Source organism: Talpa occidentalis, unplaced genomic scaffold, assembly GCF_014898055.3.
Source record: "Talpa occidentalis isolate TD23 unplaced genomic scaffold, MPIMG_talOcc4v2.1 talOcc4.14, whole genome shotgun sequence".
Classification (NCBI taxonomy): Eukaryota; Metazoa; Chordata; class Mammalia; order Eulipotyphla; family Talpidae; genus Talpa; species Talpa occidentalis.
In genome coordinates, this window is record NW_023601433.1 from 13,948,331 (window position 1) to 13,962,656 (window position 14,326).

The 14,326-nt window shown below is 37.3% G+C and overlaps 1 protein-coding gene across 4 annotated transcripts in view; it reads right to left on the reverse strand.

Annotated features, from left to right (window-relative positions):
- Window positions 1–14,326, reverse strand: part of OTUD7A (OTU deubiquitinase 7A) — a 165,473-nt gene that overhangs the window by 62,124 nt on the left and 89,023 nt on the right. The gene's annotated exons all lie outside the window — the stretch shown is intronic.

The following is a 14,326-nucleotide window of genomic DNA, read 5'->3' on the forward strand; positions in this document are numbered from 1 at the left end:
CCTGTAGGGGGGGAGCCAGCAGGAGTTCCAAATGGACTGCCTGTGAGTTGAGTCAAAGAAGCAAGGCCTTCGGAAGAGCAGGATGCTTCCCAGTGGCTGGGTGGTCTGGGCAGTTCACATGACTTACAAGGAAGCCTGGGCTGGGTTGGTCTGGGACATGGTTGGCCAAGGAACTGCTTTACCTCAGATACACGGAATCAGTGATTGGTCCATGCATGTGATCAGAAACACTTTGCGTCAGAGGACACCCTGTGGCTCCCACTCAGGGGTCACGGGGAAGACACCTGAGCTTGGGTCAGGTGCAAAGACAGGTGACAAGTGACATGTGGAAGTTCTTGATGAAGGTCTAAGCTTCAAGCCTCCTCTTTGTGCTCTGGGCTATAGACCAGCCGAGACTGATAAGTGAGACCTACCTGGACGGCCACACCCAGTGAGCCATGGCCCAGCCAGAACTCCCATATGCAAGAAACAGAAGAGCTGGGCAGCGCAGGAAGGCTGCAGGCTGAGGACAGGGCTCCTACCTGGAGCAGTGTGGCTCCGTGGTAGGAGGAACTGAGTCTTGTCTGCTCCTTTGCTTCTGTGCTTGGTTTTAGTTTGCTTTTTGGGGAAGGGGTGTGCATATTAAGTGGGGTGTAGAACTCACTCTCTCATCCACTTTTTCATTCATTCATTGTTGGAAAATCTACTATAAACCAGGTATTGTACACTTTCATCTCCATGACAACCCTGCTGTAGGAGGATAGGATGGGGATGACCCTCACTAGGGTGATGGTGGTGACATGTCTTTTAGTACTGAAGAAAACCAAATAGCTCAGAGAAATAAAACAACACTCTAAGCCCACCCTGAGTCCAGAGTGTCTAAAATGCCAGAGCTCATGCTCCAACCATGGCTTCCCGTTGCCTGCCAAGCTGGCAAGCCTGGGAAATGGAGAAGGAAGACAATTATCTTTCCTCTGTCCCAAGAATGGAGCTGGCTTGGACTATATTTATGAACATGTTAAATTCAGATTTTACATTTTATGTTTTGTATATTTCCCAAATGATCTGCCAGCAGTGTTAAAAGAGATCAATTTAATTCTTACCTTCCATAAACACCAAATTGCAGATAAGCAATTATGTATGCATTCTGAAAAAAGTTTTCAGTTCCAACTGAACCATTTAAAACCAATTCTGTTCCTCTTTTGACCTAGAGGCAGCCCCTTCCTCTTATTTATAAATGCCCCAGGCAATGGCCTGAGAAGAGGGAGGGGCAGACTCTGAGGTGCTGGCTGGGGCAGAGGCGTGGACCACCCTGGGTGGTATATGTGTGTGCTGGGTATTTGTGAGAGTTACATGTGGGCTGGGCGGCTGTAGAACACGTGCAGTTCTTCTTGCATATGGGTGGGTATGGTATGTGTGCTGAGTGGTGTGTTACAGGCATTTTGTATACTGTGTGTGCATACTGTACATGATATTCACCTGGGGTGTCTGGGTGCACAGTGTACGTGTGCATTGGGGACATGTGCACATGTGTAAAGTGTGCATGTATGTGAGATATTTGCAAGCATGTAAAATGTATGCACATATAATGCATATGCAGATGCAACTGCATTATAAGATTACTGACTGGCTTGTATTATGTGGTGGGTGTGCATCTTGATGTGTGTATGTGGCATGTGTTGTGTGGAATGGGTGTGTGAGGGTGTGCAGAGAATGGGAAGTATGGGTGAAGATGCTGTGTGGTGGTTGTGTATGGTAGGTTTGGGTGGTGAGCCTGTATTGGTGAGTGTTGTACCCTCACCTCCCAAGGCAGCTTTTACTTTAGTTCCTTCTGTGGCAGCCACAGATATCAAGGACAAACTCTGAATTGTGGATGTGGGGGGTATGCTGGACACACAGGGTTGCACTGGGGATATTGGCCATGTGTCCTGCTCACGGGGCTGCTTGCATCTGAAACCCAAGCTGTTCTCTTCTGAAACACTGTCCCAGACTCCCTAGGTTGAGCAGATGACTGATTCTCCCTGGCAGCCTTTATCTTGACTGGGCAGCACCGGGGGCAGTTCCAAATGTCCACTTCCATTTACAATGTGGAGACTGCTGGCTGTTAACAGGGTATCCTGTAAGGGATGGCCACTAGGGGGTGCCTTGATACTCCCCCTCACCCCCTCAACATTCTCCCACTATATCTCTGATCTGGGCTGGAAGCTCAAACCTGCAATCATGGAACAAATTGATTAAAGTAGAGAACAATCAATTATTTTTCAGACTTATTTTCTGAGATGGCTTAATCTATACCCCAGGCCAAACATACTGTCGATTCTGTAAAGAACTCCAGGAGCTACAATCCCATGACACGGCCACAGGGCTACAAGGAAGAGTCACCAGACGTTTGCTCAGGCCTTTGTCCACCTCCTTTTTCCACCTTCCAGGGACAATGTGCCCAGCTGTAAGTGGTCAGTAAGCAAGGAAGGACAGGTTCACATTCCCAGTACTGAGCTGCTATCTCTGCTGAGCTCATGTCACCACCACAGCAGTATCAACATCAATAGGTCTTTCTGGCTACTCTGCTAACCCAGTCTCTATTGTAGGAGAACATTATTAAGAACAAAACATATTTACCTCAACAGCAGTGAACATCTAGATTCCTTTTAGCTGAAATCACTGCTTGGAGTCTAGTGATGTACACATGTCCAAAAGCCCAGTCCTAGATGCTCTTTGCTGGTTATATTTGATATAATGAAATGCAGAATAACCTATATTTCACATAAATATCTCTTATGAGATCTACAAGGCTGCTGTGAAACTTTGCTTTACTCTTTTTACAATCTTCACTTGCAAAGCCCTGGCAAGTTTACTTTAGCCTCAGGGAGGTAGAGAAAAAGTGGTGCAGCGCTGGGCAGGTTGTTAAAGACATGCATTATAAATACACACAGCGTTAAGGTTGAGAGCTGGAAAACTATTAATTTCCTTTCAACATGGGAAATCACGCGTTAGTATTGATGGGATATGAGTTGTTTTAAAATAAATAGGTAAGGATGTAATAACTAACACCAATTAACTGAATTTTCTAATATGTCTTGTACAATGTAAACCATGGTAGATAATCTGTGTTGATGGTTTCGAAAATTCCCTTAACTGCAAAAATGTATGAAGTCAGACAGTAACAGAATTATACATCCTGTGCAAAATTCATCCATGCAAATTGGAACACTATAAAACAACAAGACTGATGTAAGCATATGTCACATTAGTTGTTTTAACATACAACTCAAATTTCAGAAGTCAACAATCCTTCGTTCAATTGGCAAATATAGATAGCATCTGGAGATTAAATGGGTAATATTTCCAATTACTCTTTTCCACATGTAGGTTAAGTAATAATATTTTATTTCAAGAATCGCTATAAAATGTCAACATTAATCAGTTTGGGATTCTTTAATAAAAATGCCACACACAAACTTAATATACACTTATTCTATTATTGAAGTGTTGATCAGTGATAGCATGGTAAATTTAATAAATTTAAGCCAAATTTGGGAGTTTTGCTTCTAGCAACAGAGGACTAGGTTGTTCCAGAACAACAGTCACACTGGAATAACTAGGAAACATGGCAAAATATAAGAAAGAAAGCCATCTGATGATGTCAAGGAGTATAAATGCAGTCAGTAATTTTAAGGCTAAGATCAAGAGGGGGTTGAAATAAGAGAGATGAGTCTAACATCAGGAGCCACATTCCCCATGGTGGGTATGGTGGGGGGGCACGGTGAGGAGGTTTGCCAGTGGCTGGGAGGATGAGAAGCTGAGTGGAGCTTTCAACAAATCTTCTGAATTTTCCAGATGATATTGGAATTCAGGGCCCATAAAGAAGAACAAGCCGTAGTCAAGACCCTAGGATTTCCATTGGGAACCTAAAGGACTACACACTAAAAGGAATGCACATTACAGAGTGAACTAAAAATAGACCAGTCATAGCATGGATCTAAGTCTAGCTTCAAATCACTTAAATTCACTATTGGCTTAAAGTGGTACCAGGTTGCTAATGCCCAGCTGCCTGGAATAAGCCAATTTAACCTTCTCTGAAAAATGGTAAAATAATCAGAGCATAAGATTGTATCTCAAATTTTGAACACTCAATTAAAATGATCAGGATAGTAAGAAAGCAAGATAGGATAAAAAAATTAGAGAAAAACAGATCACAGGCAGAGAAAAATCCGAGAAAACTAGCTGACAGCTAGACAATGGAGTTATCAAACACATACTTGAAAGCAACTATAACAAATATGTTAAAGAATTTTGGCAGAGATCTGAGAAATATAAAAACAAGCTGAGTGGAAACTCTAGAACTGAAATAGAATAGCTAAACATAAGAACTCAGTGAGTATGTTTAAGAGCTGGCTTGGTGTCCATGAAAAGAAAATTAGTAAACTGGAAGACAGCTTGGAAGAAAAACTCGAGTCTGAAGAAGACAGAAAAGAAAGATGGACATGGGAGGGGAAGATTAAAGATATAAGGATAAGAACAGAAGCATAATGCAGATAGGAGCATCAGATCCAAAATATGTTTAATTGAGTCTCAGAAAGAAAGAATACAGAGGATGAGAAAAAAGCAATGCTAAAAAAGATAATGACTGAATTTTCTACAAATAATGAGAGATAGCAAGCCACATATTCAGAAGTGATATGAACTTCCTGGAGGAAAACAGAAGGAAAATACAAATGGGAATATTATAATTAAATTGCTAAAAACCTAAGATGAAGAATACAATTTTAGAAACAGGAAGATAGTAAAAGATATATTACCTTCCAATGAGCAATAAGAAGATAGACAGTTGACTTCTCAATGGAAATAATGAGGGCCAGGAGAAAATAGAATGAAATCTTCATAGTGCTGAAAGAAAATAAATTCCAGTCTAGATTCCTATATCTTGTAAACATTATCCTTCAAAAATAAATACAAAATAAAAACATTTCCAGACAAATAAAACCTGAGGACACTTATTGCCAGAGGACTATGCTAAGGGACATACTCTTTAGGCAGAAAGAAATGATTCCAGATTGAAGCACAGAGATGCAGAAAAGAATAAATAGTGGAAACTTCTATATGTGTATATGAGTACTCACTATATATAAAATAATATTTTGTTAGGGGTTAAAATAGAACCAATTTGTGACACAATATAGCATATGGAGGAAAATGGAGATAAGTTCTAAGTAATCGGAACTATCTGAAGTGTGGTAAAAGATTCAAGTTGTAATCTTTATTGTAACAACTGAAAGAACAGTGAAAGAATGTATAGATAAGGAACTAATAGAGGGGAAATTATAATTTTTGATTCATGAAATAAAGGGCAAGAAAGATGAAAAAGGGGAATGAAGAACAGATAGGACAAATAGTGAGAGGTTAAGACCTGTAACCAAATACATCAGTTATCACATCCCATGTAGGTAAATGAAATACTCCACATTAAAGACAGATTACCAGACCACATTAAAAAATCCTAATTATATATTCCTTAGAACTATATTTTAAATACAAGGTATGAAAGGTTTGAAAGTAAAAATAGAAAAGTATATCATGCAAACACTAACCTAAAGAAAGCTAAAGTAGAAAATTCATTAGACAAATACACTTTAGGGAAAATGAAACTTTAATAATGATAGGAAAGAGTGTTTATAAAGATATGGGGATTATAAAGAAACAGATGTAACAAGACTAAATATACTTAATCTCAAAGTACAGCTGACCTTGGAACAACATGGGAATTTGTGGGCACTGATGAACTGCCCCCCAACCCTCCCACACACACACTAGTAGAAAATTCATCCCTCAAAACTCAACCACTAATAATGTAAGTTCTCTGGATAACATTAACTGTTGATTAACACATACTTTGCAAGTCATTTGTGTTATATACTGTAGTCTTACAATAAAGTAAGCTAAGCAAAAGAAAATGCTATCAAGAAAATTATAAGGAAGAGAAAATACATTTACAATATTTTTGACTGTACAGAGTTCAAGGGTCAGCTGTATATTTATTGAAAAAAAATGTACATGTAAGTCGAGCCATGCTGTTCAAACCTGAGTTGTTCAAGGGTCGCTTCATCTAAAGTACAAGCTGACAGAAAATAAATGAGAAGCATACAAGGCTACAATCATAGCTCGATATTTTAACAAAGTGCTTTTGGTAACTGATAGACCAAGCTGACAAAAATCAGCATAGATTTAAATGCGGCCTAAAGCTGGCTGCCAGGCAGTGGGGTATCCCAGTTTGTAATTTTTCAGGGTGTGAGACGAAGACCCAAGATCTGGTACCTCTGGCTTTAATTTCTTTTGCTGGCTATATAAGTAATAAAGTGAATCCCAAAGTGACTTGTTGCTATTTACCAGTAGGATCTGTCAGGTCTTGCCTTTGCCTTGTCTTGAATGTAGCTTTTAAGAAATCAAAAACAAAAAGGTAATTAGGAAATCCTGAAATACTTGGAAATCAAGAAGAAATGTATAGTTTTCAATATAAATATTTCAAAAGAGGCTGAACTAACCATCAATAATATAGGCACATAGGTAACTCCAGTCCACCTCTGTTTTTGCATGAGCTAGGAATAGCTCTTGCATTTTTAAATGGTTTTACAAAATGTGACAAAGAACATATGTGGCTTATAAAGTCTAATGTAGTTTGTATTTGTTTTTTTATTTTTTTGCAGAAAAAGTTGGCCAACCCTTGAACTAAGTATCCATATTAAGTAGTTCAAAAAATGGGAAATTTGGCCAATGGATAATGGAAGATATCTAATAAAAGAAGAGATAAAAGAAAGAAAAAACAAACAGTAAGATGACAGATCTATAAACAAATATATTAAAATTTACAAAGATCAGATCAGAATTTAATGAAATAGATAGCCAACAACAGAACCAACCAATACAGACAAAAGGTGGTTGTTTGAACAAAGACTTAAATAATCAATAATCTTGGAAAGATTGATCTCCCTCCCCCTTCTCTCTTTCTCAATGCCAAAGGCAGTAGACACACAATAATACAATCTGAATTAACACATGTATACAAAGTTCAAGAATAGGAAAAAAACAATCTAAAATTTCAGAAGACATGACTATGGTTACCTTTGGGGAGAGAGAAGGTGTAGTGATAAGAAGATGGAAGGAAAGGAACTTCTGAGCTGCTGAAAACAATTTTCATTAGAATAATGATGGCTGTAAGGTGGTATAATTTATGAAAATTCATTAGGCTGTTTATTTATAATTTTTATAATTTCTATTTGCATATAACACCCAAATAAGAAAAGATTTTGCATGAAATTGCAAGTAGTTTTTATGTCTTGTTGGATTTACTTTGCACAATGTCACATTTAAGGTAGTTATTTAGAATGTATTTGATTTTAAAAAGCTATTAATTCACAATAAAATATAAATATATATTAAAATACATAAACAAGCATGCTGTTTTAATAATTTATAGCTTCTTAATTTGTCTGATTATTATAGTTCATTTTTGTCCAAATTTAAAGCCAAGTTAAAAGCAGTGGTATTTATTCTTATAGGTCTGATTATTGTTGCCAAATTCATTTAGTCACAAATATGAGGAAAGTATGCTAAAAACTGCAAGATAATGACATACGCATTAACATTTTGCAACAAACCATGGAGAAAACTATTAGAAGAGTAGCTATGACTGATTAAGCAGCTGACAGATAGTGAGAGAAGAAATAAAACTTCCTACATATCAGGAAATGAAAAGAAAATAAATTTGAAGCTGGTCTTTCCCAAAGATTTTTATCAAAATTCCATTGGGTTCCTCCCAGATGGATTTTGGCACATCTTGTCCTCAATAGCAAAATGAGATCAAATGATGGTTGATGAAAGGCATAAAATTGCAGTTTGTATGAAAAATTGATAACTGTCCTATTATGTGCCATCTTGACATAATGATTTCATTTAATCACACACCATTTTACAGCTTCAGAAACAGAGATAAGGGAGTCAAACTCCTTGGTCCAGCCTCCTCACAGGCCAGGAAGTGGTGTACTAGAACTGACACAAGGTGTGGTCTCACTGGCCTCAGAAAATTTCACAGAAATAATTTGGTTACCAGACACTCCTATTGGCTCTAATTATAATTTCCCTCCACTTCCAGCAACCATTTCTATCATCTTCCCATGATCCCACCTCCTATTATTTGCAGTGTTATTCAGATCCCTTCACATTCTACCAGGGTTGGATGTGATCTACACAATATGGCAGAAGTGACAGAAAATCACTTCCAAGATTACGTTATGAAATATTGTGGCTTCCACCTTGGGTTTGTTTTTTCTCTCTTCTTCTCCCTCCCCCTTTTCCTCCCCTCTCCATTTTCCTCTACCCTCCCTTCTCTCCTCTTGTCTCTCTTTATCATCATTAAAGCAAAAAGTATTATGAGGTTGGCCACACTTTAGAGGTTAAGAGGAACAGACTGACAGTACCCTCTCCCCAAGGCAGCACACCTCAGGGTCAAGTCATAGCTTCTCAGTTTATAATTTATCCTATGGGGGAAAGTGAGAGCATCTGAGTGAGCACTTGACTTCCCTAGCTATATGGGAAGCTGCCAAAGAGGCTAATCTGTCTCTTGTCTCATCAAGAGTACTGAGTCATGAGTTGCATGAGTAGGGGTGAGAAGTGGAGAGTGGCAGATAGGGCTATTGGGTGCATTAAAGAGACAAGGATTCCATTAACTGCATCATGGACTCCATTGAGAAGACTGCCCATGTGTTACTAGGAATGCCTTGCTGTAAATCATTGGAACTGATGCATGGACATCTCCAGTGCTCTATGTACTTCATCCACACCCTCAACTCCTATGCACCGAGAGTGAGCTTTGGCAGCTGGTTAGTGAGAATGTGTAGAAAACCAGTCTGAATCTGAGGATTAAGGAGAGGCTACAAATTTGAGTTTAAGTTTCACCCGTGGGAAAGTAAAAAGGAAACTGTTAGCACTTGGCTTGGTGAGCAGCAGGATAGAGAAGGGATACAAGCTTAAGAGATCTGCCACTAGAGGAAGCAAAATGTGTGAAGCAGGCATATCCATAGAACATCTGAGAAAGTCACAGACTTACTAGCAGGACTCGTGGAAGGTATTTCTCAAAGGTAAACACTGGAGGAAGTGACTGGAGTCCAGTTGTGAAAAGAATAATGCAAGTCATCAAGGATCACACAAAATCAGGGAAATACAACACCCCCAAAGGATCACAATATTCTAGTAGCTGATTCCAAATACATGGTAGCCTGCAATTTATCTAATAAATAATTTAAAATAGCTCTTTTATGTAAAATCAGTGAGTTACAAGAAAATACAGAAAAAACAATTCAACAAAATCAGGAAAATAATATACAAACAAATGAGAAATTTAACAAATAGATTGGAAACATAAAGAATCAAACAGGAGTTGTGGAACTGAAGAATACAATGAATAAAATAAAAAATGCAATAGATGGCATCAACAGCAGAGTGATTCAAGTGGAAGAAAAAAACTCTGGCATAGAAAACAGGAACTTTGAAATGATCTAGACAGAGAAGAACAAAGGAAAAAGAATAACAAAGAGTAAAGAAAGCCTTCGTGACCTATGAGAAACTATCAAAAGAAGCAACCTGTGAATCATTAGAGTTCCAGAAGAGAAGAGAGGGAGAAGGTAGCAGAAAAATTATATAAAGAAATAATGGCTGAGAACTTCCCCAATCTGGGGAGAGATTTGTATATTCAAGTTCATGAAGCTCATGAAGACATTTTATGATACAACTATCAAATATTAAGGACAGAAAGCAATACTAAAAACATCAAATTTAGCAAATTTAGCAGAAACCACAGATGCCAGGAGAGAATGAGAAGATCTCAAAGTGCTAAAAGAAGAAAAAAAAAAGAGACAACCAAGAATACTTTACCTGGCAAAGCTGTCCTTTAGTAATGACTACACAAATGCTAAAAGGATTCATTATTATTAATTATCTGCCTTACAAGAAATGTGGAAAGGAGTGATTATTGAAGCAGAAGTGAGAGGACACAGTTTAGTAAAAACAAATATGAGAATAAACAACAACAAAGTACATAGTCAAATTTGGAATTCTCTAATACCATAATCTGGTAGAATATGCTGACAACTTAACTTTCTATAAAGGTCAAATGACAGAGTATTAAAAATAATTGTATATTTAGTAATTTGTTAATAACTATAAAATATTAAAAGACATAATTGTGAGCTCAACTACATACAGGGGGTAAGAGGGTAGACATTTTGCATGTGATCCAGGTTTTCAGCATAAAGTAGACTATTATATATATAACATATTTTTATAAGCCTCCTGGTAACCACCAAGCAAATCTAAAGCAAATTCATAAAAGATAACAAGGAGGAAATCAAAGCATCCCACTACAGAAAATCATCAACTCAGAAAGGAGAGCAGCCAGGGAGATTCCATATAATGGAATAGTATTCATCCATGAGAAATATGGAAATCCTGCCATTTGTGACAACATGGATAAATCAGATAAAGTACAAACGTTGTATATATTTATATGTGGTACTTAAAATCAAAATCTCAGAAATAGTGTGTGGAATGGTGGTTACCAGAAGTTAGGAGGCTGGAGGAATGAGATGTTGGTCAAAGGGGCAAACTTCCAATTACAATATGAATAAATTCTGGACATCTCATATACAGCATTGAAACTATAGTTAACATTACCAGATTGAATATTTGAAAGTTGCTAAGAGAGTAGGTGACAAATGTTCCCATTACAAAAGAAGAGTAATTATATGGTTGGTGATGGTGTTGGCTGCTATGGTAATCATTTTGCAATATGTAAGTATATAAAAAGAACATGTTTTACACTTTAAATGTTATTTAAACAAATGTTATTTAAACACAATGTTATTTGTCAATTATATCTCAATAAAGCCGGTGCAAATCTAATTAAGGACTATGGGTTCTTGTATTATCTTAACAATGTTACATTTCTATCTCTTTTCCAAATTCTGTTTCTCAATGACACTACATAATTACTTACTTGATTCTAAATACATATACAACAGTCTCAGATAACAGCATCTATACTACTGCCAATGATAGGATTTCTGAAAACAGTTTATGATTTTTCTTAACAATTCTTGTTGTCCTTAGCTTACATGTCAATAAACAGTCAAATTATTATGTTTTAAAATCACTTGTAATATCTCTCCCTGCACAAACCATCAGCTGTATAAACAGTTTTGTGTCATTTTGTATAAATTTTAGGGATTTCTTGAAAAATTCAATCTTGTTTTATAATTATGCAAAACATTTATAGGATCCTAAATTCAGCTGATTCAAACAATGTATTATTCAAAGAATTGTAGCATTTATTCCTGTCCCTCACTCTCTTTTTTCCTATTTTTCTCTTACATTTTCTTTATATAAGCAATTACTTTTTATATTCATATTGTTTCTTGAATGTACAAACAATTCAAAAACCTAGAAGAAACAGACAAATGTTTAGAAATAATACAATGTTCTAAGACTGAACCAGGATGAGACAGACTACCTGAACAGACCAATAACAAGTAAATAAATTGGAAGAGTAATGAAAAGTCTCCTGAAGAACAAAAGTCCATGGCCAGGTGCCTTCACAAGTGAAGACCCTTCAAAGAGAATCTAGTAGCTACCCTTTCAAAACTCTTCAAAAAAAGTGCAGAGGGGGAATGCTCCCAAATACCAAAACCATGATGCAATACCATTACACACTACTGGAATGACTGAAAATAAAAAAAAGAAGAAACACCAAGTGCTGATAAGGATGAACAGCATCTGGAATTCTCATGCATCATGGTGAGAATGCAAAATGGTACAGAACTCTCAAAAACATTCTAGTAGTTTCTTATAAAGTTAAACATACACTTAGCAAATGAGCTGGAAAAATGAAAATGATGTTCACAAAATCCCTGTTCTTTAACATTTATAGTATCTCTAGTCAAAATTGTCAACTATTGGAAACATCAGGAATGTCAAACAGGTGAATGAATGAACAGACTGGGGTATATCTCTAGAATAGAAAATCAACAACAAAAAGGAACAAACTATTGAGAAACACAACAGCTTGGAGGAATCTCAATTACACGGAGTGAAAAGTCAGTTTCAAAAGATTAGGTTCTTGGGCTTCCCCAGTGGCGCAGCGGTTAAGCGCTGGGTTGTGAAGCTGCCCGCAGCCTCTGCAGCTCCCGTTCGAGCCCTGGCCGCTCCCCGGCCGCCGTCCCACATGGCGCGCAGACCTCTCTTGCCACCTGCTGCTCCCCTCAGCAGTGTACTTCGGTCCTTCTGCCTGCTCTGCTCTCTCCTCTGGCTCTGGTGAATTCTCATACCCTCCTGCGCTTCTGACTGTACCCAGTGCTTATATAAACAAATAAATAAATCTTTAAAAAAAAAAAAGTTTAGGTTCTTCTCCTGCACTGCTGGTGGGAGTGAAAACTGGTCCAACCACTATGGAGAGCTGTGTGGAGATTCCTCAATCTACTAAAGATAGAGCTTCCATATGATCCAGCAATTCCACGCCTAGGTATTTACCCAAAGGACACAGAAACATCAATTCCAAAGAGCACCTGCACCCCTATGTTTATAGCAGCACTTTTTACAATAGCTAAGCTTTGGAAACAACCCAAATGCCCCAAAATAGATGACTGGATCAAGAAGATGTGGTACATATATACCATGGAATATTACTCAGCAATCAAAAAAGATAAACACATGCCATTTGCAGCAACATGGATGGCGCTGGAAGGGATCATGCTCAGCGAAATAAGCCAGAAAGAAAAAGAAAAATACCAGATGGTCTCACTCATAGCAGGAATCTAGAAAACCTAAATAAGGGACCAGGAAAAAGAATAACTATAAGAAGGAAAAAATCAAAATCAACTAACAACTATGAACCAGAGACACACTATGGGGGGGTGGGAAAGGAGGGATTGGAGTCAAAATAAGGGGGTTGCAATAGCATGGGGAGTATAAAAATAAAATGAAATAAAATAAAAAAAATAAGATTAGGTTCTATATGACTCCATTTATATGACATTCTTGAGGCAAAACAAAAGTAGGAGGAAATGGCATTGATTGTGGGCAATGTGGAGGAGAGAATGATGATTCAAGAGAGCAGGAGGGAGCATTTGGGGGTGATAAGACAGTTCTGTGTTTTCCATAGTGGCAATAATAACACAATTGTATGAATGTGTAAAAATTCTTAGAACTGTATACGAAAGGTCATTTTTTTTCTGTTTTTAACTTAAAAAATAAAGGAAAGAGATGACAGCTCTTGCTTCCTATGAAAGCTACGTGGCTATTAGCAGCAATGTTAATGTTAGTTGCAAAGACCACCAAGGCAAACAGGGTCTGCTGCTATTTTTTGAGCATCTGAAACATGCTGGTTACTCTGTCAAGCATGAACATTGCAACTACCAATTTCCACAGTCATCCTGGAAGTGGAGTTAGGCGCAATAGAAAAACTGAAATGAAGAGAAGTAAAATAATTTGCTATGCATCTCATAATCAGTAAGTTGCTGAGTGTCGACTTGAACCCAGTTCTTGCTGCCAACCTCATCCCAAACCTACTTCTCAACACAACTGTTCACTTACATTAAGAAAAAAAAAATAGTGGGAACTGTCAGGTAGATATAATATGACTAATGGGAAGTGAGATCTGCACTTTGATTAACATATATCACAAAAATTCCCTAACATATTTTATTCTAAAACCTCAGTTTTGTTTGAAATTTTGGGAGGTGTAGGAAAATTTAAAAACTATACTATTTTCACCACCATTTCTCAGAATCCTCCAATAGGTGGTTCTTAATTTTCAGTAGGATTGGATACGCAATATACAATGGTTTCTAGTTTTCCCTACATGAATTAGGAATCATGGTGGCTTACACTACTCATCTTAGTAATTACTAATTCCAAAAACAACAGTTTATACATTTGAGGCAAAGAGTAATTATTTAAAAATTCTCATCTCATGCACTTGATTGTCCTAAGAAGCTGTAATTGGTTCTTCTCATCTCAGCGAACACACACACATACACACACACATGCACACACACTTCAAAAATACAAAGCAAATCCTTATACAGATAGGAACTAAACATCAATTTTTAATTCATTATGATTATTGTTGGATAAATATCTGAAAAGATTCTACACATGGACTATATACATTTTCATGTAGCAAATGTCACGATTTGAAAAGCCTTAAGGATGAATTTTACCTTCTTGCTTATGAATTATTCCCATTGAATTTACTGGCTACCAGGTGGTTTTTATCACCAAAAACTTCAGCAAGTATTTTTGT